The following is a 25,289-nucleotide window of genomic DNA, read 5'->3' on the forward strand; positions in this document are numbered from 1 at the left end:
GCAGCCGTGCAGCTGGAGAGAAGCGGTGCTTTCCCCTTCAAAGCCGGCCGGAGAGAAGCAGCACTTTGCAGGGGAAAGCACCGCTTCTCTCCGGCTGCTGGCTACGCGGCTGCCCCTGCTCCTCCTGAGTCCTCCAACCTGTGCTCACAGGGCTGCATTCCGAAATGGGCTTTACAGCTGCAGGCCAGGGCACTGGGGCCCCCTTAGCTCAGAGCCCTGCAGCTCCTAAAGTCCCTGCATTCCAGATGGCTCTGCCTTGCGGGGGCGTTGAGGGGGCAGCTCCCAGAATGACAACTCCCAGAATAGCGGCCATGGGGGCGGTGCCGCACTGCGCAGAGCCACCTGCACACCCCCTGCACCAAACAGGAGCTGCCCTAGGTAAGTGCTCGGCACCTCCTGCCTTCCCCAGCCCTGAGCCTCCTCTTGCACCCTAACTCCCTCCCAGAACCCGCACTCCCACCCTGAGCGCCCTCCTGCACTCTAACTCCCTCCCAGACCCTGCACCCCATCCTGAGCACCCTCCTGCACCCTAACTCCCTCCCAGACCCCACACCATACCCTGAGCACCCTCCCACACCCTAATTCCCTCCCAGACCCCACACTCCCACCCTGAGCCCCAGGGGTAAGCCAGGGGCACCTCCCCACCACAGTACAGTACAGTACTGTACAGTATATAATGCCTTTTGTCTGCCCAAAAAATATTTCCTTGGAACCTAACCCCCCGCATTTACATTAAATCTTATGGGACAATTTGATTCGTTTAACATTGTTTCACTTAAAGTTGCATTTTTCAGGAACATAACTACAACGTTCAGTGAGGAATTACTGTACATGTAGCCTAGCAGAGAACCTGGAAGGCTGTGAAACAGCGCCACCTAGTGACACCTACCATAACTGGTAGAACCAGGTAGTCATGCCTCTGCTTGAAATTGCTAATACTTGCCATTATGACCCCTGGTTTCATTTACTTTGCCACACTTAACCATTCAGGCTGAAGTTTTCCGTGTTTGCTCTCTGCTTCAAGCATTTTTTCTAAAGCTTCTGCAAAAACCATTCAGTCATTTCCAAGAATGAGGTTAGAGAAAAATAGTTTAATTGCCAATATTAAGTTTGTTTCCAAATGTTCCTTTGAAGAGTTCTAGTAACTCCACACTTTAGAGCAGAAACTCAAAACTGTTGTCATGAAAATCTACCCAGATGTAGGGAAGCTATAATGCTCTGGAAATGGCTGTTACCGCATACGAGGGAAAGCTTCTGTGAAGCTTGCAACTAAAAATCTGACAATGGCCTATATACTGAGCATGTCCCAGCCCCGCAGAGCCTCCTATGTGGTAGAGACTGAGCTAGATAGCTGTACCAGGAGAATGGAGAAGTTACATCAACTCCTATCTTTCCCTAGGCCTAGAGGAAGGTACATGGCCTATGAATCAGTGAATGGCATTGTCTTTTTGTGACCCCAGAACTTATAGTATCGGAATAAAGTAGTCAGCCCACTAGATTGGCTAATTAAAACTTGAAGATTGTTGTTGGCGAGAGAAGATAGTCACTTTTATAAATGCTCTTGAACCTTAAGATTGTCTTTGGCTTTAGATTTGAGCTGTGGGAAAACCTGATTCTTACTGGCTATTTTTCCCATCAGGTTGTCCATTCTTAGCAAGATGCAATGCATTATATGTTAGTGCAAACTATACTGTGCTGAACTGATATACTATAGGGCAATATTTTCTTTTTCAAAATCCAGACTACAGCATTGTTATTGTCCAGTGGATTTCTTCTATGAAGTCAATGATGCAAGGAAACATTCCTTTTTCATCAATATACTGTACACCATTGGATCTCTCTGGGTTTGTAATGAGATGCAGCATTCATACTAGCATATTGTCCTAGAACTAAAAGGTCTTTTGGAAAACATTCTAAAATAAATTTTGTTTATATGCTATTCAGAACGCTACCATTTTTTTAAAATCAAGAAGTCTCAGGAGTGGGGGGGAGGGGTTGTAAATACCAGAATCAATGTGTGTGTGTTTCCATCATAAATTGTTCTCTTTATTGTAATAATTAGATGTCAGGCAAATTCCAATCATAGTCTGGTGGTGAGGCTGTGGACTAAGGATACTTTGCAATCTGTCACACCCTCTTACTATCTAAGAGCAAGTACTCAATTATCTGCTGATCTGTCCTCACTGGCTAACACAAACAAATACATGGCCTAACCATAAAATGCCAAAATAAAGTGGCACACCACCATATTTGCACAGGAAGCTGTAAGTCAATGTTTCTGTTTACTCAAAGCTGTCATGACAAAAAGGGATGTTGTAGGTCAGTATAACTTGCAAGGGGGACTCATGGATTAGTTTCTTGCTTTTTGGATGCACCTGCTTCAGAGTCAATCAGAACTCAAAAGCTGTTGGCACTAAAATGACAAAATGCATGTAGTGTTCAGTATCACAGTCCAAGTTTCTCCGCCCCCAGCATCTGAAGCATTCTGGGAATTTGTGCAGCCATTTTATTTTCCTTTTACATACAATTCCTTCAATTTGTGTCTTTATGCTCCTCCAGTTCTCCACCTAACAAAGGATTTTGCAGTTTAAAACGCATACTGTTATGGCCACTATAGGCCAAACTCCACCCTCTGATGTGTGCATTCAGTTTCTAATGGGGCTGACCCAGAAAAACATGATTAACAGTTCAAAGAAGAAAAATGAATATCTGTCCTTACTAGAGCCCTATGTCTGAAGCTCAGACCTGGGAGACTGATACACTTAAGAAGAAATATCAGTCTGAGTGGGTAGAAGATCATCTGTTCTTCTAAATCAAACTACAGGTGACACATAATGGTTTCTCTTTTGAGACTTAAAATCAGGTCAGAGATTCCTAGTCAAGATAGAGGAGAGAACCCTGAGCCAGAATCTCAAATGGATGAAGAAGTGAATCCAAGAAAACCCTCTAATGAGGTGAAAATACTTTTATAACTGAAAATAAGCATATTTCAAAGTCTCTGGAATTGGTGTACAGTTATTGAGTCAGTCTCTCTCTTAAAAACTGGCAAAAAGAGTAGTTCTTTCAGTGCAAGTGGCAAAAGAGGGGTTATAGATGTTTGATATTGCACACAACTCCATGGCTTGCTCTGCTCAGAATGAGTGCTTTGAAAAATATAAAGCTGTCAAATGGCTGGGTTGTTGCTAAGCTGTTTGCCTCATTTCAATAATTATCAAGGCCTATTGTGTGACTTCCAAGCCTCAGCCCACCACAAAGGGAGAAGCTGCAGCCCCGGTTAATTACCAATACAAGCATTAAATAGTTCACTAATTTAGGTAATTCATTAACATTTTAATTTGCTATACCCTTCAATGCATTGACCAAAATCAGAAACACTAATCATCAGCATTAAGTGCTAAATCAATCAAATGAAACATTACATACTCTAGAACTTCACATGGGACTTTTCTATCTCAGTCTCTACTGAATTAATGCACATGCTTTGTGTTGGGAGTGAAGCATATGAAAGGTCCAGACTCCATGTGATAAAGATTTCATGGCCCTTTTTGTAAGGGAAGGGACACTTGTCCTGAATATAACTCACTTTGCAAAAATATGTTTTGCTTTCCGAATTCCTCCTGCAATTTGAAGTGAATGATTTTCTGTCAATTACTTTGTCCTAAATTCTTGTGTTGCTTTGCACTGTTAAGCAACTGAATTATTCCACCCCAGAGCTGGTTGCACTTCAGTGCTGAGTGTCATGAATCCTAGCTCTACAATATGTGAAGACGCAAATTGTCTTGGAATGCTCCAGGAATCGAGGACCCGTGTATATACAAGATACCTTGTTGTTAAAACTATCATTCATTGACTCCTGTGCTGCCAGGTTCACAGGCACTTAAAACACTAAATTGAAAAAACTGTCCTGTCACCAGCAGAGGCTGGTCACATTAGGTCAGATTTGAAACATACCATGTGGTGTGGGAAGTCGGCACTGCTCTTTGCCCATTCTGTATCTGTTCTGGGAACAAGCAGAAGGCTACCGTCTGGAACCTTTCACCAGTATTAAAATTAGGAAAGAAAAATAGTGATTACAAAATGCTTTTGATTCAGGGTGCATTTATGCTAGATTTCTTTTTTCCCATGGAACACTTAAACATGTTCAGCAGATGAAAATACTATATGGAGCTGTTTGTGTTCTAGATCACCCCCAGATTCTGTTTCCCAGAAAATCCACCTTCTTTTTCTCTCTCTCTCAAAAACCAGCATATATATATTTTTTTAAAAGCAAAACTTCCTTTTCTTCTGCTAACAATGGCTGCCACAAATTAAAAACCACATTTCCTTCCAGCAGCATATGAGGATAGTTCATTTGGACAGGTTTTAAGCTCTGCTGAGTTCTGAGGTAATGTTTGCAGACATTTAATATAATTATGTGTAATAGTTATAAAAATGCTTGACAGCACTATTTACTGCACATTGTCTTTCAGCAGGAAAGCTTTAACCTCTAAATTTCCCAGGACCCTGCTGAAGTAACAGACGTGTCGTCTTTTTTTCTTTTGGAAGAACCAGAGGACATTTTTGAGTGTAGGATCCAAATATAACAAATCTACAGTGCTCTGTGCAAAAACAAATAAATAAAATAAAACAAAACATAACTATTACATTCAGGGAATAAGAACTTCTCCCCATCAGGATTGAGTATTTTGGACAATTTACTTATGTATTTTGTTTTGAGTGTTGAGCAAGTTAATCTACGATTGATCAAATGTGTGTAGACCTCACTTGGTTATCTGCTTTTCTTTGTTAGTGGTACTTAGGCCATTCAGGATTCCAATGTAATGCACTTTATACAGCCGTACAGTTTACAGATCCTTGGGTTTTTTGGCAATTGCTGCTGGCTGCAGGCAGAAGAAAATGCTTGGTATTAGTCTCTGTACTTGTAGGGTGTACTGTTAATGTGCATCTTGCCCCATGTGTTTTTACAAGCTTCTGATTAGTGGACCTGATTTTGATCTCATTTATACTAGTTTAAACCCCATTGACTTAAGTGGAGAAATTCCTGGCGTGAAATCCTGCTCCTGTTGAAATCAATGGCAAAACTCCTATTGACTTCAATAGGCCAGGATATAATCTTCATTGTGTAGTGGTGTAAAATCAAAATCAGGCCTGGTATTGTTTATCAAAAGCACTTTCTGACTGCAAAGCACCAAACCTACAGTCTGGTCCTACAGCCCTTATTCACACAAGTAGTCCTTATTTATGTGAGGAATCCTACAGAAGTTAACGGAACTATTTATATGAAAGAGCATTTCAGGATCAGGTTACCTAGAATAGAAAATAACTACCACATGGCAAAGAACAGTGCATTTAAACTAGTAAAGGTGTTTCATTTTAAGAAAGCAAACCATCTGTATACTCATCAGAGATGCTCTCTTCTCTGGTTCAACATACTGCAGTTGGGTTGCAAACTGGGATTGCTGTGAGATGTAATGTTTGGGTCTGGATATGAACTTATTCTTAAATTAGGTTCTAGGATTTTGGTTTGTCCTACTATATTACACATGTAGAGCCTAGCCACAAGGTTTTGATCTGGGGGATTTGATTTGAATCTCCAGTTACTCAGTAGTTGTAAATTGCCATATATAATGGCTCTTAAATTGTTGCTGGTTTATGTAACCATGATTGGTATTTCTTGGCCTAGCTCCATATCACAGATGAAAATGTTGGGCTGCTAAGTAAGTCACATCTCCTTTTTTTGAAGGAGATGGAAGTTGATAAATGGTAGGAAACACTCTCTCACTTTCCCCATAATTGTGCAGTTGGGGACACATTCATTGCCAAAAAAGACATGGTTGTTTGTAATGCAAGTATGGAAAAGGCCTGGTTTATATACAAATGAATGACATGTATTTGAAAAATAAGAAAAGCTACTACCTTAATTTTTAAAGTGAGTAATGAGTGAGTTTAAACTTCAGGCATATTTTTGTTGGGGTGAATGACCCTGCAGACTTATGCTTTACATTTCTCAGTCAGTATCTCATACTTCATAACAGTACAGAAAAAGTGAGAATTTAAAGACAGAAATATGATTAAATGAGAAAAATCTGGAAACACTCAAAAAGCTGATAGTTAAGAATTTTAAAAATGTCATTCTTTTACACTAATTTAGAATAAACCCATAAATAGTCTGCAGTTTATTTCAGTTTTACCTATGATTTATTGTAAGTATCTAATACTGTCTTGCGTTTTGAGCCAGAAGTGAACAATGTAGAGGCAAGATAGTCAACTCCTAATGAGAGTCTGTTGCATTGCTGGGAACTGAAGCCAGATCTCCCGAGTCCTCAAGTTCCTTAGTTACAAAACTATCCTTCCTCTCTTACTGAAGTTAGATTTTTCTTCATAATAACTAATCATTTGCAAAAGTCAGATGTTGCTACAAATGGTGGGTGAGCTCTGAGCCTTAATAAGAGACTTTTAGTAAAGAAGTGAGAGAAACTAACTTGTGGCTTGGGAAAAGGATGAAAGCTAACAGACAGAGGAAAATTAGAAAGGGAAAATAGGTTCTGACAGCTAGTAGGATGACTGGCACCGCAGAGGGAAGACTGAAGTGTGTTTTGTGAAGCCTGTCATCTTGTCAGACTGGCTGACTTGGTAAAGAAAGTGAGTGCCCGAACACTAAATCCAGCTTTAATTGCACCTTTTATTTGAGCTATCCATAACAGTAGCTAGACATTAAATGTGACCCTAATATTCTCTTAACATTAAGAACATGATACTGAGGGGCTCCTTAATTTAATACTGATGTATAATCTAGATATAGAGTAGACTCTTAGCAATTACCTTCCAAAATTTAATATGGACAACTTCTATATTACATTATTATTTGTATTTCAGCTTGGCCCAATCAACCCCCATTGAGCTAAGCACTGCACAAGCACAAAGTAAAAGACACCCCCCTCCCGGAGGACCTTGAAGATTAAAGCCCTTAAGCACTTGTTGGTCATCTTTATTCAGAAAAGCACGTAAGTATATGCCTACATTTTAAGCATATGCTTAAATTCCATTAAGTACAGTATGCTTAAAGTCAAGCCTGTGCTTAAGTGCTCTTCTTGAATATGGATTTTTTTATTATTATTTATTTATTTTATTTATTGTAATCAAAGTCTACCTAGCAAGACCAAAGATAGGAGAAAGGAAGTATAATTATCTATAGTTAGGTTGACTACAAATGTGCTGTTCCATCTATTCTCAGCCTTCTGATTGGACTGTTTATAGACAGTGGTTTTCTAATGAGCTCTGAATAAACTTTAACAACAACAAAACCCAACAACATTGAGGAAATTTTTGTATAAAAATTGTGGTAATGTCAGCTTCTCTGATTAAATGTTGATCGAGATGTTGCAACATCTCGATCAACTGGAATTGTGACTCATTGTTTGGGGGGGTGGGTTGGATGACATTTAATGAAAATGACTCTACTCACATTATGCATTACTTGGAAAGTGACATTGTAAAAAATATACTTTTCTTCCATCTACAAGATGAGTTTGGGGTACTTGGAGGCCCGGAGGGGTTTGTCATTAACTGAATCAAGGATCCTAATGAAGACCAAGGAATTTTTTTTTCCTGTTACTGTTATGGAGGAGGAGGGATAGCTCAGTGGTTTGAGCATTGGCTTGCTAAACCCAGCATTATGAGTTCAGTTCTTGAGGGGGCCACTTAGGGATCTGGGGCAAAAATCAGTTTTTGGTTCTGCTAGTGAAGGCAGGGGGCTGGACTTACTGACCTTTCAGGGTCCCTTCCAGCTCTATGAAATAGGTATGTCTCCATACATTATATTATTATTTTTTATTATGGGTGCTATGTGGATAAATGGGCAAATGTTTCCTGATATTCACCAAATGAAAGATACACTGAACAATTTATTTGGCAAATTCTCTACCTGGAAAACTTCTGCAGCTCTAATCATGAATATTTTTATGCATTCACACATGAGCAGCAGGTGAACCTCAGGCTCAGGGAGACTAGCCCTGGTCCAGCTCACCGCTTCTGCCCAAGGGCCTGCTCCTCCCAGAGCCCAGAGCCCCACATACACACGGCCACCAGCCTCACCTAGCCCTGGGCTGCCCAAGCACCCACCCCCAGCACACCAGGCAGAGAGGCATGGCCCTCCTCCCCCAACCCCATAGGGCCAGGCAGTTGGCACACCCTCCCTCCCCTGCCCAGCACACTGGGTGGATGGTGCGGCCCCACTCCTCCAGCCCCGGAGCACTGGGTGGGCGGGCTGCATAGGCCCCCTGAACCCTGGAGTGCAGGCCGGCTCCCATTAGCCCCAGCCTAGGGCCCCGGCCATGGGAGGGAGAGCCCCCCGCAGTACAGCACCAGGAAGCAGGAAGAGCCCTGGGGGCTGAGAGTGAGCGGGGCCATGCAAGGCTGTTTGGGGAGGCTCAGCCTTCCCCTGCCTTTGATACCTGCTGCCCATGCATTCACACATCCTTCCTGTAGCGAAGGGGCGTGGCCTCCTTCCGAGACAAACGAAGGGACAGCTGCGACCACCCCCTGGTGGGCAGAGCCAGGACACTCATGCCCACCTGGCCAGAAGTGGAGGGGCAGGACAGGAACTGGAAGTATAAAAGACAGGCCCCCCAGCTCAGTTTGAGAGGAGCCGCCAGAGAACAAGGACGTCTCTCACCCGTTGCTGGAGCTTGAACCTGACAACCAGGGCCGGCTCCAAGATGTCTGCCACTCCAAGCGTCAAAAAAAAAAAAAAAAAAAAAAAAGCCATGGCAGCGCGATCACGCCACTCCACTCTTCAGCAGCAATTCAGCGGCGGGTTCTTCGCTCCGAGAGGGACTGAGGGACCCACTGCAGAATTGCCACCCAAGACTCTGACGTGCTGCCCCAATAGCATCCAGAGTGCCACCCCTTGGTATTGGCCGCCCCAAGCACCTGCTTCTTTAGCTGGTGCCTGGAGCTGGCCCTGAGAACTGGAGGGACTTCCGGTTGCTGGACACACAGAGGAGTTGCTGGGGCTGCTGTTAGCTGTTTATTCCAATGAGATGGATGATGACCCCAAGTACCCCCCTCGAACGGGAGTGTAGGAAGTAGCCCAGGGGAGCTGAATATAGTTCAGCTGTGCTGCTAACTGGCAGCCGGATTTCCCCACTGACCCACTGGCAGACCACTCTGCCATGGTTAGGGCCCTGAGCTGGGATGCAGTAGAATCGGATGGGCCTGCGTCCCCCTACTCCTGTCACCCCATCCCTGGGGTGGAAACCTCTCCACCACAGGCCAAGAGGCCTGCATTGGTTGGCAGTCCACCAGAGCCAGGGCCCTTGACTGTTTGTTGTTGTGCCCTGTTTGAGGGCCTGGGCTAATAGACTGGTTACTGTGCTGTCCAGAGCCCGCTGACTTTGCTGCCCTGCCCTGTTTTGAGGGCCTGGTGTCTAGACTCATTATCACTCTGTCCTGAATCCCACCCAGAGCCTCCTAACTGCTTGCTGCCTTGCCCTGCAGGAGGGTGAGGGCTTATAGACATTGCTGCTCTACCCTGATTGTAGGCTAGAGCCCCCTAACTGTTTGGTGCCCTCTCTGGTCAGAGAACTGGGGGCCCTAGATTCAGTACTGTTACCCTGCTGAGTAGCAGAGACCCTGATGCTAATGCTCCCCTGAACTGTGTTCTTGCAGAGGACTTGTAATGAGGGGGCATGGCCTCCCTCCCAGACAGACAGAGGGACAGCTGTGACCACCTTACACTTACAAGGTTTCTGTATGCTTCAAGTGCACTGGCAGCAAAAAGACTCAAATAATTCTGCATAAATAGATATCTACTACTGTAGGCAGGATTTGATCAGTTGACTACTTGAGTATTTAATGTCAAGAGATGCATAAGGAATCTAATTCTTGACCCTGAACGTGAAATCTCTATGCATTAAAACTTGAATTACAGCTTTGTATAGGCTATTTTTATTAAACTAAAAAACTAGAATCTTAAAACTTGAAATTTGTCTTACATTTTCTGATAGGATTATTAGAGGATGACAGATTTACAGCCCCAGGGCCAAATTCAAACTCCATAGAAGATAACGGCAAACTTCCCTTTGGCTCCAATGGGAGAAAGATTGAAACCAGATGACTAGTCATTTCTTTGTATACAGAGTAGGTATTGTACAGGCAACCACAACTAACACTTCACCACATAGCCCCAAAAGTGTGTCTAAACTAATCTTGAGTTTTAAGATGGTAAATCAGTCCTCGATCTCTCTACTTGAAGAGTGCCAAATGTGATGATAGTTTTGTGAGATGGATATTTTTCCAGTAGAAAATGGAATGAAATCCAACATCTCATTTACATAGAATGGTGGCCATTAAGAAGTCAGCATTTACCCATGGTTAGCACATGGTCAGTGATGTCTAAATGGTACAGTATTCTTTATGCTTAGAAGAGGAAATTACTGTTCTGGCTCAGATACCATTTTGTACTAGTTATAAGTAAACGATGACTTTTTAGTGACCATAATTGTAGGCCAACAGTCTCCAGGTTCTAAACTTTTGGTCACTGTGGATGTGAACTGAATTAGAACTGTTGCTCTTTCTTATTACTGAACCATTGCTCTGTCTCATTACTCAACTATTGGAATATTTCCCACAAAATGCTGAGTACTTATCTCATAATCAGGCCCATTTCAGGTGTTGGACACTCAAAAACAGTGTGTGTTTAAACTGAGTTGTTTGGTAACTCCAGTTAAAGTTGCAAACTGTTGCATATTAACCCCTTTTGGGGGCAGTGGGCCTTTCCATCCACAAGAAGGCTGGACAGTGCAGAACACATATTTCTGGAAAAATCCAGGACTGGTAGTGTGTTGGGGTCATCCTGCAAGTAGTAACCAAGGTGGTGGAAGCCAGAATGTTTCTGGTGTGCTACTGACAGGCTGCTGAACTAGGTCTGTGTATAGCTACAGCCATTCAGGGTGTGACCTGCATGCTAGGAGGCTGTAAGTAGGCCAGGTTGGGAGCTACAACAGTGAAGCATTGTCAGCCACCCAGGTTACAGGGCAGGCGGTGATACAACCTCTCACTGGTCTAGATTGAATTTTGGAATGTGACAGTAACAAACAAGAACAAATTCCAAAGGCACATCAACTAGGGTATAGTTGTCCTTCATAGCAGGAAGTGTGCAGACACAAAATGCCTTAGCTGGTTATGTTGGCAGGCTATGAGCACTTCCAGTCAAGTGTCATGAGATGGACAGACAAGTTCTCCCACAATATACCATGAACCAAACTCTAGAGTAGCTACACTAGCAAAGGCACTAAGAACCCTGCAAAGACACATGTAGCATAATAGTCTGGAGGTGCCAGCCTGGGTACCGGGTGAGTATGAGGGTGCATTCGATGCAGTGTGGACACTCACAGACAAGCTTGGAAAGCACAGGCTTGCATGTGCAGGTATACCAACCTAGGTATATATTATTCAGCATGGACTCTACAGCAGCTAGAGTATACTTACCTTGAAGCAGCTTTGCTGTCATAAAACAGAGAAACCTACAAATGAAATTAAGGGCATATCTAAGGTGCCAGGCCACTTGTCCTTGTACATACTCCTAACTCAATATGCTAGACTTCAAAACACCCTTGAAAACAAGAGGTGAAGCCCATCAACCCAAGCAAAAACAAACAAACAAAACAAAACCCATAAACATGACAATTTAGATTCCACAAGAAGTCCTATTATCATTAAATGAGTGGAAGAATCCAGATCAAATTTGCAGGGGTATGCTGTTTTCTCTAACTTGACTCACAAACATATTAGTAACAGATATTTCCAACTTGGGATATGGAGCATATTTGGACCATCATGAAACCCAGGAACTGTGGACTACAGCAAAGCTAATAATAGATTTTTCATTTTAGTGATTGAATCAAAACATTCTATGTTTTTTTCTTGGCAAAATAAAAACATTTAGGTTGAACAATGTTTTGTTTCATTTTTGGATGTTTCTACCCTTTGGGGGTTCCTTGGCTAAATGTAGCTAAAGTTCAAAATAAAATGTTTCAAAATAAAAAGTCAAAATGTTTCATTTAAAAAATGTCAACAAAATGTTTTATGCAGTGTAGTTGTAGCTATGTCAGTCCCTGGATACTGGAGACACAAGGTGGGTGAGGTAGTATCTTTTATTGGACCAACTTCTGTTGGTGAGAGAGACAAGCTTTCGACCTTACACAGAGCTCACCCACCCTGTGTCTCTAATAAAATGTTTTGACTTTTCCAAAATTTGTTTTTCTCCATTTTAATTTAGCTGAAACTATTCAATGAATTCTACCCAAATTCCCAAATACTTTCATTTGACCAAAAAATTTGTTCACTTGCCTCCTACCCGCCACCCCCCGCCCCCAAAATCACCCTGGTCTACTGTGGACATGTGAGGAGACTTACATGTACATCAATATACTAGAACAAGGTGATCCATTTTGCATGTGCAATATTTCTTCCTTTTATTCAAGGCAAGACAAGTCAATTAGTGACTGATAATACTATAGTAATGTTTTAAGTAAATAGGCAAGAGGGATCCTGGTCTTCTCCTCTCTGCCAGAAAGCTGTTCGTCTAAGGAACTGGTGCATCTGGCACCAAGTTACTATCATAGCTGTCTACATCTGCTGGGATTACAAAATATGTTGGCAAATCAAATGAGCAGACAGTTTTTGTATAACCACAAATGGTATATAAAAGACAATCATTAAAAAGGTATTTCTAAGTGACATAGACTTATTTGCCAAGGAGAAGAACACAAAGTATCAGATTTTCTGTTGCAGGGGGTATCAGAGCCTCAGTTTCCAAGCAAACACATTCCTTATACCCTGGGCTCTAGTTTGGGATGTGGTGTATGTATTCTCACAAATCCTTCTGATACTAAGAGTGGTTAGACAAATCAAGCAGAAATTGGCAGCAATGATTTTATTATAACACGGTGCTCCAAACAGTACTGGTACGCAGACCTACTGAAACTATCTGTATGTCATCCAATAATATTACTGCTGACTGCAACGGAATTTATAAGGACCAGACTAAGAGTCTCCATCCAGGCCCAGAATTTCTACATCTCATGTCATGGATGCTGGCTAGTTAATTGATGTAGAGAAAAATTGTTCCAGAGCTGAATAAAACATTTTGATACAAAATAGAAAAGATTCTGCAAGATTGACTTCTGCCAGGAAGTGGAAAAGAGTTTGTTTCATCAAAACAGTGTATCTTATCTCCTACATAAACTGAGATCTCACATGTTTGGACTACCTGTGGTCACTAAAAAGCCCAGGACTCTCATTGAGCTCTGTTAAAGTTCATCTGGCAGCTATATCAGGTTCCACCCACTTCCACAGGGCAACACTAGAGTCTGACATCCTACAGTAGCTAAATTTCTTAAAGGCCTGATGCATGAATTTGCACAGTATAAGAACTTCCTTTTTCCTCCCCTCCCCAACTCCAGTCCTAATGTCCTGGTGAGACGGATGGGTTCCTATCACAGAGTAGCTGGCCTCTGTGGATAGACTGACCCCAGCTCCCCTGGACTGGAGCTGGTGTCCCTAATCCACCTAATTCAAGAGGGCTGGGCTGTAACTGGGCCAATAAAGGGCTGCTCGTAAGTAGCTGCAGGGAAAGAAGGACTGAGACAAGCTGAGCCCCTGTCTGGGCACCAGCCATGCTGGAGTGGTGCTAACTCCTGTGGTGGGTCCCTGGAGAAAGGGGGTCAGGGGATCAAGGTAGCAACCCCATCACTGCTGCTCCAAGAGGGGAGCAGAGCTGGTGGAGGCGAGGCAGCTGCCAGAGCCCCCTGGGGGCCAGGTATTAAGTTACAACTTTATTCTGTTTGTTTGTTAACCTTTATTATAAAAGAATAAACCTCCTTGACTGAGATTGGGTGAGGCAGCATATGCTTGGAGCTGGGGAGCAGCGGCAGCGGCAGCCCCTGGTAACAGTCCCTTATTTGAGCCCTTAGTTTCATGCTGCCTACTATATCACTGTGTGATGACTCCTTTCTTAGCAGTCACTTCAGCCCAGGAGAGAGAAATTACAAGAATTCATGGCAGGCCTGCTACCTGCTGTATGGACAAAGTCATGCTCAGGCTGGGTCCAAAGTTTTTCCAAAGTCACTTCAGATTTTCACTTAAACTAAATGGTGAAAAACACATTTTACCAGTATTTTCCCTATGTCCATTCTTTGTAAGGGAGGGAGACTTCATACATTTGATGACCTTATAGCCCTATTTCTTTATCTGACTAGAACTAAGTCACTTAGGGTATGTCTACACTGTAATTAAAAACCCAGAGCTGGCTCAGGCTAAAGGGCTGTTTAATTGCAGAGTAGACAGTCAGGCAGGAGCCTGGACTTTAGGAGAGGTGGGAGCATCCCAGAGCTCGGGCTGCAGCCCAAGCCCAAAAGTATACATTGCAGTCAAATAGCCCTTGGTCTGAATTAACTAGCATGGGCCAGCCATGGGGGTCTAATTGCAGTGTAGACATACCTTCAGGGTCTCACCAAGTTTATTTGTTGCATTTGCTGAAAGAATGAAGGGACAAGCAATGTTGTCACCAACATGATCTAAATCAGTGTCAGGTTGTATCAAACGAGGCACCGGTTAGCTAGATTAGAGTCCCATGTCAGGTCAGAGCTCATTTCACTAGAGCACAAGCTGCTTCTGCAGCATCTTGTAGAAGTATCACAGGAATTCTAGGGAATTATCTGGGAATCAGTTACATGTACTAAATGGAATTCTTTGATGGAGGCATCCAGACCTGAGGCTTGTTTTGGCAGAGCTATATTGTAATATCTATTTAAGTAGGCTCTAAGCACCCTCTTCATTTTCATCAGGTTGCTACTTGTGAGTCATCAAGAGTGGAGTACATATGGATGAGTGCTTAGAGAAGAAAAAAGGGTTACTTACCTTACAGTACCAGTGGTTCTTTGAGATGTATTTTCCACGTGTATGCCACAATTCACACTATGGGGTCCCATAATGCCTGGATTCTGTATTGTTGAGGGAATTGTGAGAGATGCTTGACCCCAATCCACCCTTTATGCCCTCAGGTGGGGAGGCATGAGGGCACTAGGAGCTCAGGCACAGCCCCAGCAGACACTGCTGGCCAAAAGATTCTGATCTCACATGCATATGATGCATGTGCAACGAAAGAAGAATACACACGGACAACACGCCTCAAACAACCATAGTCACTGTAAAGTAAGCGACAATTTTAAACAAGTCATTAAGACATCCCTAGCAAACTAACACAATCACTGATTTCTCATCTGACGAGTGAGATCAGAATTAGGACCAAAATCCAATAAGATGCACTCATTATGTCAATTACATTTGAGAACTGAAACATGCAACACATAGATCCCATTTGTCTCATAGGCACAGCTACTTATATGGAAGTCTTAGTCTTCATATGGAAAGGGAAATAAGTAATTTGTCTAAACTCTGAGGTCACACATGGGACACAATTTCCTTTCAGTTGAGTAGATCCGTGTACAAATAAGAAAAACATGAGCAAAGCAGGAGGAAAGCTTCTCTGTTACGGTGCTTGGATGTGTGAGTATAGTAGATTTAAACCTCAGGAAATTGTGTTTGCAAAAAAACTTTTATCATTTATCTGCTTTTGGATGATGAACTCGATAGATGCTTTCCAAAGGTCAGAGTCTAAAAATTGTAAAATATCTGTTGCTCAAACAGCAATGTTAACCATAGACTAGAGAATTTAGATATTTTGAAGTTAATACATTCGTGTATAAATTTCAGAATAACAATATGATAAAATATTCCAAAAGTTCTATGTCCTAAGGCAAACATCTTGGAATAAAATGATAGACTACTTTCAATTAGAACTGAAAAGGAACTGTCTGTTCATAATTTGGGTTAGCCAGAAAACAAGAATATATTGTCACAAAAAATTGAGTGTTTAGAATTTGGTTTTGTTCTGCATTATAATGAAACTGGAACCTTTTCATCCAAAAAATGACATGGGCACCCAGCTAATAGCCATGTTGTTAGAGTACTCAACTCAGGTGTGGCAGACCTAAGTTCAAATCCTGTCTTTGCCTGATTCAGAGCAGGAATTTAAACCTGGGTCTCTCACGCCTCAAGTGAGTTCCCTAACCACTAGGCTATAGAGTCAGTCTGTCACTCTTTCTAGTTTTGACCCAAAACCTTCTGATGAAAGTTTAATCAAAATCAGTGTTTCCCCAAAAAGTTCCAGTTTTGATTGATTGGTGTTTTATGACAGACAAACATTTACTTTCAGTTGATCCCAAGCTGCTTTTTTCAGCAAAATAAACTTGTCTAAAAATTTCACTCAGTTGTAGTTGTATGTATGTGTACAAGAAGATATAAATGGACCTGAACAAAAATGTCAAATCCATTGTAGGTAGGATGTTCAGAATGGAGATGTAAATTTGAAGCCCTAGTACCAAATAGCCCAAATACTTTTGGAGTCAGAGATGTATGCAACTTTAATCTGAATTTCACTATCAGGGCTGTCTCTAACTTTGTGCTCAAATGTGCCTGTACCTAAAGATTGCAGTTTCTTTAAGGTTGCTATAGTGTATATTTATATAGGGTGTATGTATACTGACTACCTGTCTTCTCTGTCTATAACCCACACTTGTTGGATGTATAATAAAATATACAGACATTTTAAAAAAAACATTAAAAGTGAGTGTATATCTTCAGTGTTGCCACTCATTATTTTATTGAGAAACTTGCAGTATTTTTTTTATTACTAATATTAAAAAACTCTTCTCTTAGAGGCATGCAATTACGTGAGACTTTTCTTTCTTTCAAGGTGATTTCTAGGCTTCCTGGTTCCACAGAAAAGCTTAAAGACATGACCTGAGTGAACCCAGAAGGCAAATAAAAATAACCTTAGTTTTTTCTTAATAGCATGATTTTTTTGGAGGCTTGGGGTTGGTATATTGCATCTGTTATATCTGAGTTTGGTAATTAGGCTCTCAAAAGACAAGAATTTATCCACAGGAATTTTTATGAATTTACATGAAGTTAGTATACACACAGTGTAGTAAGAAAAACCTGTGCATTCATTTTATTCATACTTACCCTGCAGATTGAAGTACTTCTTTGTCCCGGAACAAAATCTGTCCTGCTGTGACCAGACTGTCACCACAGCTTCTCCCACTCTAGTTTACTCTACACTTGTGACGTAGGCAATCATTCCTTTTACTTCCACATGTCTTTAATAATGGAACCACAGCCACCTTCCCTCACTCTCTTTAGCTTTCTTTTGTGCTTAATGGTGTTTAAAAGGGACTTTTTCTCTTGTCTTACCGTCAACTCCAAATATGACCAAAACCAATAAGGCCACCAACACAGTTTTTAGGAAAAATAATATTTTTTTCTATTTAAATGGAAATTAACTTCTGGTACTGGATGACTTAGGTTTTAGATGAGGTAGGAAGCACTTAAGAAAGGAATTAGCAGAGGAAACAGAAAATTGAGACAGCTCTGGTCTTCACTGAACCAATTCCCAAACAATGCGCCAAAATTCTGCATTATTTACTCATTAAAGTAAATAGTTTTGCTTGATTTAAGGACCACAGAGTGCATCTGTATGGTCTCAATCCTGCAACTGGCCCTGTGTTATCAGATGCCAGTGCCCTGACAGGAGCAGTTAAAGAATTGAGGCCTAATTGACTAATTTGGACATCCATTTGTCAAGCTGGGAAGAAATGAATGATCCACTTTACTTCTGGTTTTTTAAAAAATGCTTGTGTCAGAAATTTTTATAAGCACTAATGTTGAATTCATGTAACTCAGGAGCACACCACCCTCCTCATTCATTACAATAGGACTTTGGAATCATTGGATTACAGGATTTGGCCCCCAAGTGAATGAAATCAATTTGAACAAATTACTGTAAAAGCGAAAAAATAAAAATAAGCACAGAATGAATATGGTGCCATTGCATTTTAAACACAGTAGAAGAGAACTATAAATACCACAACAAAAATTCTTTAAACGAAAACACCCCTAAATCTGATTTTAAAAAAAATGAAACTACAAACATTTGATCATGTTGAACAAACTACAAACCTTTGAACCTTTATGCTACCCTTGGAAAATAAGATTTGCCCCCTGTGATAACACTCGCCTTGACTGTCCAATGGCATTTTAACTATCCCGTCATCTAACCCTGCTCGATGATATGCTGGTTAAAACACTGACATGCAACTTCCCTTTCCTCTTCCATATCCTTCCTCAAAACTCATTTCTTTCTACAGAGAAAATGTGACATTTAGTTGCTGTGTTAGAATTTCCTACCTTCTAAAGCCCACAACTGTGCGCAGGCACACCCTGCCACCTACTGTGTCACCACAGGTGGCTGAAGTTTTTAATTTAGTAGTACAAAGTTAGGCCCTGATCCTGAAATTTCCTGACCACATGGCTCCATCTGAGGGAATTGCAAGATCAGCACCAAACACTGTATTACCAAAATTTCAAGCCTAGCCACATATGGCAACATGGCTAAAATGTGGCAGTTTTGATATCAACCATAGTATGTGACTTTTGATTTTTATGTATTTCTCATTTGTGATCCTCATATCATAGATCTTATCTGGAAATCTCCATCTACTGGCTCTGTGCACCAGTTTACCCAGAAATCTCTACTAACCAATGTGGTCACTGTTGTTACTTAGAGTAGAACCACATTCTGTCATGGTTGCCAAATCCATGCCTCATTTAGGTCTTGCATATGCAACTACTACTGTCCCCTTGGGAGATCCAGCTAAAATTGGTGGCATTTATGTTTCTTGCCAAATGACAGGACTATAATCTGAGACAGATTTCCCTAGTTTATTGAAGGTGGGATCTGTCTTTTATAGGAAATGTGATTCCTGAATTACAGTGTAATGTTCTGTTGTGAACCAACATAAGTGGTTTGCCCAATTTGGTTCTCTGCATGAGGTTTTTTGTCTCTTTTCAGGTTCATAATGTTTCTATATTAAATAATATAATTTAAATGTATATTTTGTTTTCCTTTTACATCTTTGTGGAGAAGGGATATTTCTGCTACTTGTGGAACTAGCTTATGAGAATTTTGGCTAAAACAGATGTGCTAAAGGTCAAATCCAATGCCCATTGACTTCAACGAACATTGGATCCAGCCCGTTATAAACACTTATCAGATTAGACCAAATTAAAGTTCTTTCATTACTCCTGTCTCCTTCATCTTTTTTCTCCTCTTGTATACTCAGCCTATAGTCTATACAAAACAGGTAGAACAATACCAATCAAGGTAACAAGTTTAGTTCTGATTATGAATATTGTTTCCTTTTGTAACATACCATTTGTGAATGGATCAACGTAAAGGATGCATGCAACAGAACATCCTCTCAAAGTCTAGCTGTAACTCAAAACTTCCATCCAGCATAAGGTTTTCCTCTTTAAAATCCTCTCCCTTAAAACTAATTACTGGACTAGCCCATAATTATATATATATACTTCCTATTCTAGTAGAAGAGGAAGGAAACTTCCAAGTTAGATGGACGTCAATTGGGCTGCAACTTCTGTTGAATAAATGTGTGTACACAGCAGGAAAAATCTCTGTTGCCAAGATATGGATAGGAATTGGCCTTCCTTTGTTTAATGGGCAGTCTAAAGGTCAAGTGTATGAAAGGAGAAAAATGGTGACATTGTGCCTGATGACTAGCTTGTTGATTTGGACTGTAACACCGGAAGAAGCTAACGGCAGTCTGTAAATTGATTATTACTATCCCATACCCACCACATCTGCAATTAAACAAAACATACAGGGAACTTTTAGGATTGTATTTGCCTTGAGCATTATAATTGCAATAAAAACTGCTGTTAAATCACTTTACAATACTAGCCTAGTAAGGCAGAAGTAGCTATCTAAAAATAAAAAGACACAAACGAGAATTAAAAAAGAAGAAATGTGAATGGTATTTTTTATAATGTGCTTAAGTGTATGGTACAGTCAACTAAACTTAGTCACAGGTAAACTCACAAGCCCCTAATACTATTCACTTTTATATTCACCAGTAAAATCCTAAGAGCTATCTGAGAAGCACTGGTGATTTTACAATGCTGGCATCTTTGGGAAAACAACAAATATATTTCTTTGTTAAAGAGCTTTTTATGGGAGTTTCAACTTTAATCCCTGAATTTTCAGAATGTTGTGTGAGCTGGTCATATGACTCCCATAGACAAAAGTCTGTGTACTACTTCTAAAATTTTCCCTTAAAATATTATTGAAGTTTGTGAATTCAGTTGCTTTTAAAATATTTTTGAGCCAATTATAAAGTTCCAATTAAATTGGAAACACGTGAAAAGCCTTTTGAAATGTTTGGGGTTTTTCCCCTCTAGAGATTGGTATGGTTTAGCAGTGATACTCTTAAAGAATATAAAACAGCTGATTAAAAAGTATAAAATATGTCATTTTATTTTTTATTATAGAAGTATACTACTTAAGGAAACAATTGGATGAAATTATTAGGCTAATAAAGTTTTCAACAAGAAGTTTTGTATTACAAAACATTTGGTTTCATCAAATGAATTTTTCACTTTCAAAACATTTCATTTTGAAATAGTGGCTAAATGCCCCATCTCACTCTCCTTTTTAAAACAACTTATTTTCTTCTGTAAAGAGGGAGAATGGAATGGGAAGGTAAAAATGATTGTGAGCGATGCATTTTTTGTATCCCCCCCCCACACTTATTTTTCCCCATAGGAAAAGTATTGTTGGGTTTTTTTTAAAGGAAAAAATATTCTTCTCCTTTCTCTCACCTTCTAAAACATGTTCCCCTCACTTTCCAGTAGAAAAAAAGAGCTGGTGGAGGGAGGGAGGGCCTAATCAGTTTATTTTCCAGTTTCTCTCACTTTTTTCTCAATTTTTTTCACTGGCAAAATGGGTTGAGGAAAAAAGGGGTAAAATTTAAAAATTGAGATAAAATAGCACTTCACTAAACAAAAATGGGAAACAAACAAACAAAAAAACCCACCTTACCCTTTTAATACACGTTTCTAGTGAGAAAGGTTAAACTGCAAGCTGGGGGGAAGACCTAAAAATTTTACTCAAAACTCTGTAACACTAAATTTTAGTTTTGCTTTGAAAAAAACCTGTTCTTTTGGAAAACAGAAGGGAATAATTTTGAAGAAATTAAAACTATTCATTTTCTTTTGGATTGTTTAGGGGGAGGGAATCCAAATAACCAGCTCCAATAATTATTATAAATACACTAGGATCCAGTTTTGAAAACTTCATGAGGTGTCTCCCACCCACATCTCTAGTCCTCAGAAAGGAGGAAATTCAATGCCTTCCCTAGCAGCTACTTTCACTGTGATTACCTGGTCACTCCCAAGTCTTCATGGACCCTCTTAAAAGAACCTATCCAAGCATGCTATTTCTGGTAGTTGGCCCCTTAAATATTGGAGCAACAAGAAGTTCAGTGCTAATTTAGAAATTCGAGGGATTATCAAAAGCCTGTTGGTCTCAGTATGATACCACAGAATTCCATGAGCATTTCTCCACTGATTTCAATAGGAGCAGAGTAAGACCAACTGCAAGTCATTTTGATGTTCCCACCCCTTTTATGTGGATGATCTAATCTGCACTTCCCTCCTTCACAGCTGCTAAATATTAGTTTCTATTATGATTCCCTCTGCTTTCCCCATCTCCTATTCCTAAGGAGATGGCACAGCCTCTCAAAAGGTAACTATTACAAACATTGATCTGCATGTAAAATCAGATTACAAACTTTCAGAATTTCTGAGCAAAATCTAATCTGTCCAGTTAGCATAGTGTGAAAATGGGACATCTGTATATCATTTTTGTTTGTATTAAATGTGTAAATTCAATAGTTTTTATTTTATTTTTATTTACTTATTGGAGCAACAAGAAGTTCAGTGCTAATTTAGAAATTCGAGGGATTATCAAAAGCCTGTTGGTCTCAGTATGATACCACAGAATTCCATGAGCATTTCTCCACTGATTTCAATAGGAGCAGAGTAAGACCAACTGCAAGTCATTTTGATGTTCCCACCCCTTTTATGTGGATGATCTAATCTGCACTTCCTCCTTCACAGCTGCTAAATATTAGTTTCTATTATGATTCCTCTGCTTTCCCATCTCCTATTCGGTAACTATTACAAACATTGATCTTCATGTAAAATCAGATTACAAACTTTCAGAATTTCTGAGCAAAATCTAATCTGTCCAGTTAGCATAGTGTGAAAATGGGACATCTGTATATCATTTTGTTTGTATTAAATGTGTAAATTCAATAGTTTTATTTTATTTTGCCTGTTGGTCTCAGTATGATACCACAGAATTCCATGAGCATTTCTCCACTGATTTCAATAGGAGCAGAGTAAGACCAACTGCAAGTCATTTTGATGTTCCCACCCCTTTTATGTGGATGATCTAATCTGCACTTCCCTCCTTCACAGCTGCTAAATATTAGTTTCTATTATGATTCCCTCTGCTTTCCCCATCTCCTATTCCTAAGGAGATGGCACAGCCTCTCAAAAGGTAACTATTACAAACATTGATCTGCATGTAAAATCAGATTACAAACTTTCAGAATTTCTGAGCAAAATCTAATCTGTCCAGTTAGCATAGTGTGAAAATGGGACATCTGTATATCATTTTTGTTTGTATTAAATGTGTAAATTCAATAGTTTTTATTTTTTCCAGTAAAAAAAAAGATTGAAGTTGCAAAGAAAGATGGACTTTCCTTCACATATTACATGAACAATCCAAACTGTATTGTGCATGAGTTAATTTATAAGAGTTTTCTAAAGTAAGTTGACTAGAAAAAACTGCAATGCAAACACCAAACCTAAAAACCCCACAATACTGAAAATGTATTTTCTCTTAGAAGGGAATTTCTCCTTAGCACATGGCATTTAATCTGATGGCCCCAAATAAAACTCCATGTGTTTATAAGTATGTGATTTTGTTTTAGTTCTTTGAAAACTATACTTAAAATCATCAGTACTGTGATGAGATATACAAAATATACTCTAGCCCAGGGAAGGAAGGGGTTAAAGATTGGTTCTGGAAGCAGAGTTGCAATAAGCCTCAAGTGCAACAGCTGCATGGACTATCAAGACTAGTAGGAGAGCAACAAAGAATCCTGTGGCACCTTATAGACTAACAGACTAGTAGGAGAGTTCTCCAGTAGTTAGTTATCAAGTGGGAAGGCTGGCTGGCTGGCTTTAGAAAAGGTTTTGTATAGTAGGGTAGAAATATTTCTTTCACGGGCCTAGAAAGGTCTAGGTTCACCAGAGCAAGAACTACAGGCAGCTGGCAAAAATAGTACTATCCAGGCTTTGCTGGAACAAAATAAAGGTAGGCTCAGTCAGCAGACTCCCATTGGGTGAGGGGGGGGGGGAATCATCATTGTAATAGCAGTAGGACCAGTGGAGAGATTAAGAAGATATAGTTGGCTTGTCCTTGATTGCAGGGCTTCTTGGAACTAGTTTGCCCACCCCTAGTGCAGGCAAGGGTTACCTTAATATGCACCTTAGTTGTCATGGCAGCGACCAGGCCTTGTGGAAGCTGAAGAACACTTGAAATTCAGGCCACCCTATTTATGCCCCTCCCCCCCACTGTTTCTAGCAGGTCCCTAGCACCGAAGGCTCTTGCTGGAGAGGCCAGAGATATTCTCTGTAGGGCTTTGTGCTCCTCTGTGACCAGTTCAAGGGAGAATAGCTGGTGCAGCTTTGTTGTAGTGGAACAATGAATTTGAAGGTAAATGTCCCTGAGCTAAGGAGAGAGCCTGTGGGCAAACTCTTTTGGATTTTCCTCTGAATGGGTTAACAGACTCCCCATTTGGTGAAGGGAAGGGGGAGGTCTGAATGTGAACTAAATGGTTTGTTTTCCCATCTTGATGGGATCTAGTCCATATCAGCTTTAAAGGCCATGTTACCATCTTGTCTGTTTGGAAATTCTGAGTAAAGAAGCTTTGTCTCTTCTCATTCCTGCCCAGCAGCTCTTCTGTTGTGCCCCTCCTCCTACACAGCACTGATATAAAACTATTTCATTGTTCAAAGATACCTTTGCCAGCAGTACTGTTTAAGGTGCATGAAAACCCTTTGCTAAGTGCCAAATAAATTATCTATTTTCAGAGGACCAAAAACAAATGTACCTTTTCTTTCAATGTAATGATATAGGAAGAGGAAACCTAAACCCCTTTCATTTGTAACCACAAAATGTGACACTAACACATGCATGCACTCACCCTAAAACTTCCTTCCTGTCCTATGTTTAACTGTGTGTTATGCCAATATTAATACGTAAAGGAAAGGTAGCCTTAACTAAATCGTACTAAAGCTGAGGTAAAAATCCCCCCCTACCCCAAAATGAAATTGAGTGATAAAGGAAGGTAAATATTGAAAATAAGTCTTCTGAGAATTTGTTGCACATTTTAAACTTTGTCCCTTCTTTCGATTCATAGGGCTATTCCAGAAAAGATTTTGAGTAGCAACAATGTTCATCAAAATTGCAACTTTTAAGAGAATACTGCAGAATATTAGTAGAAAGCAAAGTTTGAATTTGAATAATAACTAGTTGCACTGTAATAGTTGTCACTCAGAGAACAAAGCTATTTTGACTGTACATCAATCATAATTCTCCAGTACTGAACAGTCACAGCTTACAACTGGTCTATAGTCCAAGAATTATTTGTGGAAATAATTCAATTGATGTTTCGAACTGTTGATGAATTCAGGGAAATCACAATTTGTGGACAATAAAATCACAAAATGACTTGTTATTAATTATTCACTCAGCTCAAATTCAATTAACTCTTATTTGTTGGTTTGTGTGGTTTCACACTGCTTTAAATTTTGCTCTATATTTTGTTTTAACTCAATGTGACAAAACTGAAACTCAAAAATGAAACTGGTATGTGTTCAGTTAAATTCATTGCATTGTCTATGGGCTCACATTGGTCAATTGGATCCTGATATACCATATGAACAACAGTCATGAGTCATAGTATGGAACTTTACATTAATTTTTGAATAATTAAATGACTTAGCCCTTGTTTTCTGCTTTCAGTGTTGACAAGAGTCAGGGGCTCACTTGTTTCTATGGTCTTATTCCAAACTAACAGAGTTTCATGTTTGTGGTTTTACTGTGAAAGGTTCTCACAACTCGAAAGCAGATGTTCATGTGCCTACAATTATGTCACAGGGTGGCTTGCTGCTTTAAGTGAAACTGGGTCCAACTCTCCTGTGCCAGCACAGGTACATCTCAGGTTGACCTGATT

The sequence above is a fragment of the Mauremys reevesii genome, linkage group 1 (assembly GCF_016161935.1).
Source record: "Mauremys reevesii isolate NIE-2019 linkage group 1, ASM1616193v1, whole genome shotgun sequence".
Classification (NCBI taxonomy): domain Eukaryota; kingdom Metazoa; phylum Chordata; order Testudines; family Geoemydidae; genus Mauremys; species Mauremys reevesii.